The sequence below is a fragment of the Microtus ochrogaster genome, chromosome 10 (genome assembly GCF_000317375.1).
Source record: "Microtus ochrogaster isolate Prairie Vole_2 chromosome 10, MicOch1.0, whole genome shotgun sequence".
Classification (NCBI taxonomy): domain Eukaryota; kingdom Metazoa; phylum Chordata; class Mammalia; order Rodentia; family Cricetidae; genus Microtus; species Microtus ochrogaster.
The window spans coordinates 48,421,858-48,426,460 of record NC_022016.1 but is presented as its reverse complement, the minus strand read 5'-3'; positions in this window follow the sequence as shown (position 1 = coordinate 48,426,460).

The following is a 4,603-nucleotide window of genomic DNA, read 5'->3' as shown; positions in this document are numbered from 1 at the left end:
TTACTGGTTCATAAAGCAGCCAGTTCAAGGTCACAAAGAAGAGCGGGGACTTGACTTCCAACAGTGAGGCTAGTCTCTCTGTGTTCTCAGACAAGCTGCGTGGGCTGCCTACGGCACTGCCTTGGACCAAAGTTGCTTCACAGGAGTTGGGAACCATCTGACGATAGAGCTTTGAGAATGACCGCATTTTGGAGTGGAGCTCCTGAGGGCTCAGAGTCGTCCCTGGGTTCCAGTTTCACTCTGCTGCTGTGCTAAAATGCCCAGATGACAAGCGACTTCAGGGAGAAAGGGCGCTGTGGATGTCTGACTGTAACTGACCCCCATAATCTCATATTAGGAGGTGTGGCTTTGTTGGAGTGGGTATGGCCATGTGGGAGGAAGTGTGTCACTGTGGGGCGGGCTTTGAGGTTTCCTGTGCTCAGGATACCGCCCAGTGTCTCAGTTGACTTCCTGTTGCCTTCAAGATGTAGGACTCTCAGCTACTCCTCTAGCACCATGTCTGCCTGCATGCCACCATACCACCATGTCCCTGCCATGATGATAATGGACTGAACCTTTGGACTGTAAACGAGTCCCTTCAATTGAATATTTTTTTTTAAGAGTTGTCATGGTCATGGTGTCTCTTCACAGCAACAGAAATCCTAAGACAGGCTTCTTCAGCATATCGCTCCTGGCTAGTCTGTCACAGCAGCAGGAGCACAAAGTCATTAATCACACCACACAGTTTGGAGCAGAACGAAATGTGTGCACGCAGCTCCACTTGCTTCTCTTCTCCATCCCTATACAGTCCAGGACACACGCACACAACACCCTTCTGCTTCCAGCCTAGGGAATGGTGCCACCCACAGTGCCCTGGGTCTTCCCACATCCATTCACAACAAGACAGTCCCACACAGATACACCCACAAGTCAACCTGACCTAGCTAACTCTTCCATTAACACAGCTTTCCGGGTGATCTAGGCTGTGTCAAGGCAGTAGCTTAATCAACACACTGGGCAAAAAGAAAACTCCTTCTGCTCCCTCGCTCTGGACTTCATATCTCATCCCCCTTTTTTCAGCAGAGCTGACATTCAGACTCGTCTTGTGAACCTTGAATAGTGAGGCTGACCCACAGACCTGATGCACTGAAGAGGAAGTGCTGGAGGCTCAGGGAATCACAGGTTAGCCGGGCACCAGTCAGGCCTGCTTCGAGCATCACTAGAGGACAGCAGCCACCAGGTATCTGTGGCACCTGAGAGGAAAGCATAGAGGTGACAACCTTTGCCATAGCTTTTAAGGTCTAATTTGGCAGGGACTTGCCATGTAGCTTTTGGAAGTCGCTGTGGCTCCCTGAGCCTCAGTTTCTCCTTCTGGCTATTTATTCCCTCTGAGGCTACAGGATGATGTTTCCAGTTCACAACTAGTAGCCAGGATGGATAAGTGGAAGCAAGTCACATGACCTTGCTCAACAGCATGGACCGAGAAATACAGAGCCTGTGTGCAAGCCCAGGCCCTCCTCCCCGCCTGTCAACTCTTCCATGAGTTGTCGAACCAGAGCTGAGGAGTGGCTTGTTCTGGGCGATCCTCCTTCCTCCAGACTGTCCCTGGGAGCAACCTGAGGGCCAGGACGAGGTACAGTCCTCTCTTCTGGAGCCAGACTCACCACTAGACAACCTGCAGAATCGCCTGTGATTGACAGGTACAACTGTTTCCTTGAAAAAAGAAAATAATTAAAATCAGTCAACTGGGCATTTGTAGCCTCAGCTGTCAGGGTGGCAAGTGCAGTCAGAGTTATTTCTGAAATAATTAGTGACTGTGCCCGGCGAATCCCACCTGAGGTGTGAAGAGCAGGACGGGCGCTTGTAGTAATAGGAGCAGCAGGGCTGCATCCCCAGCACCCTGGCTGCCTCCGGCTAGCGTACGTTCCGAAATTATTACTCGTACACTTTATTCATTTAATCATGCTTGGCCCATTTCTATCTAGCCTCTTCTAGGCTAACTCTCCCACCTGGACTAGCCCATCTCTTATAATCTGTGTAGCCCACAAGGTGGCTTACCAGGGAGATTCTAGCCTACGTCCATCCTGGGTTGGAGCTTCATCGTGTGTGCCTCAGAGAGCAGAGCGCGTCTACCCAGGAGAGGGGAGCATGGTGTCTCTCTGAGCTCACTTCTTCTTCCTCCCAGCATTCTGTTCTGTTTACTCCTCCCACCTATGTTCTAAGCTATGAGGCCAAGCAGTTTGTTTATTACTTAACCAATGAAATCAACAGATTGATATATGACACTCCCACATCAGGTGCTGCCTCTGCCCCATGGGGACTCAGAGGGTTATTTTTATCAGCTGGGCCTCAAGCATTGGCTGCAGCTTTTGAGTTTCAAGATGGCAGACTCCTGCTTGTGGCTTGGCTGAGGGAGCCAGGAGAGTCATCCCCTGAAGGGAAGACACTAGGAGGGATTTACTTTATGCTCAGGCCCACACATCACCATGGGAATTCCTTGCCCTCTGTCACAGTCCATCCCACAACCATGGGCCACAGTACAGTTAAGCCATCTGCACTTGCCATAGCCCCAGTGTGCCCAAAGTCAGTGGGTTATGAAGTCTGCTGTGTACCAGGCTCACTGGCAGGACTGTGGCCACTCACAGAGTTCTCTGAAGACAAGCTGTGTACTCAGATGGGAAAGCTGAAGGCTGAGAGAAGTTGTGTCAACTGCCCGGTATCATTTAGCGTGTGGCAGAGGAAGGACCAAAGACCGGGTCCCTGAGATCCTGACAAAGTGCTCTGATGGAACTTGTAATCTCACACATACAGGCAAGCGCTCTGTCACGGAACCGTAGCACCAGCCTGACCCTGCTTGACTTCCTTAGAATTGAAGGTAGCCACCACCATGCCTGTTTTATGTAGTGCTGGGGCTCCAGCCCAGGGCCTCGTGCATGCCTTTAATCCCAGCACTCGGGAGGCAGAAGCGGGTGGAGTTTGAGGTCAGTCTGGTCTACAGAGTGAGTTCCAGGACAGACATGGCTACACAGAGAAACCCTGCACCACAAAACCAAACTAAAACAAAAACAAAACAACAACAACAAAAACATTGAACATAGTGAAAAACTGCAGAACACAAGAGTGTTCAAAGATGGCCGTCTCTCCCACCACTCTGCACTGAAACTTGCTTTGTAGACTAGGCTGGACCATAACTCACAGAGATCCTCCTGCCTCTCCCTCCAGAGTGCTGGGATTAAAGGTGTGTGCTACCCGGCTCTACACCCCTTGTTTTATGTAGAAGTTTCTCCCCCAATCTTGTCATTTTAACTTTGTTTATTGTGTCATTTGCCATACAGAAGCATTTATTTTTGTGTAGTCAAACCTGTCAGCCATGATAGTATTTTAAGAAAATGAAGTTTATTTTTAAGTACCACATTTTTATTTAGATAGTGCAGTTTTAACACGAAACCTCACTTCACTTCCTCGCCAGATGTCATCTATTCTAAGTAATGTGAAAAAATAAAATAACAGGTCAATTAATACATGAAGTTTTATTTTTCCCCCAATACTAGATATGGAATCCAAGCCTTCACATATGCCCAGCAAGAGCTGTATCATTGAACCAGCTGCAGCTCGTCTTCACAGCTTGGTCCAGATGTGTCCCCTGTCCCAGACAATGCCGACAGTGATGACAGAGATAAAGATGATGATGGCGAGAAAGATACAAAGATGACAGCAATGATGACGAAGGTGATGATGATGATGATGATGATGATGATGATGATGATGACGAAGGTGATGATGATGATGGTGATAAAGACGGAGGGGAAGATAGAGACGATTGTTGTGACGATAAAGATAATAATTAATAATTATGGTAATGAGAATGATAGGATAACGAGGATGAAGAAAGCTTCTGCTCCATGCCGGGGGCTCGATCACTCTCTTCATGCTGCCTCCTCCACCCTTACAATTGCCTTTCCACTTTTCCTGAGACAGTCTTACTGTATGGCCTGGAATTTGACAGGTAGCCCAGGTTAGCCTTGAATTTGTGGCAATCCTGCTGCCTCAGTCTCCTTAGTGCTGAGATGACAGACATGTGCCACCACTCCTGGCTTTTTAAAACATTCTTTTAGATTTATTTATTTTAGTTTCTATGTATGAATGTTTTGTCTACCTGTATATGTGTGTCCCGTGTGTGTGCCTGATGCCCAAGGAGATCCGAAGAGAGCATCAGCTCCCCTGGAACCGGAGTCCTGGACCACCAGGTAGGTGCTGTTCTGTAAGAATAGCACATGCTCTTAACTGCTGAGCCATTTCTCCAGTCCCAGATCTTTTTCTAAAATTGGTGTATGGGTTGGGCATGGTGACACACACCTAATCCTGGAGCTCAGAAGGTAGAGGGAAGAGAACCAGAGGTTCAAGGCCAGATTGGGCAGCATGAGAACCTAGTCAAGGAACCTAGAAGAAGGGAGAAAAGGAGAGATATTATGTCATAAAACTCACACGTGCACCCACTCTTTCTCACTTTTCAAGAGAAATGACATTTATTTGTTTATTTCTGAGGGTAGATTACCAACGGCTCCCCCTCCGTCCCTGCTTCTTTCTTTCCCCTTAAGAGTCTTGACTATCGATTGGGCAGTGG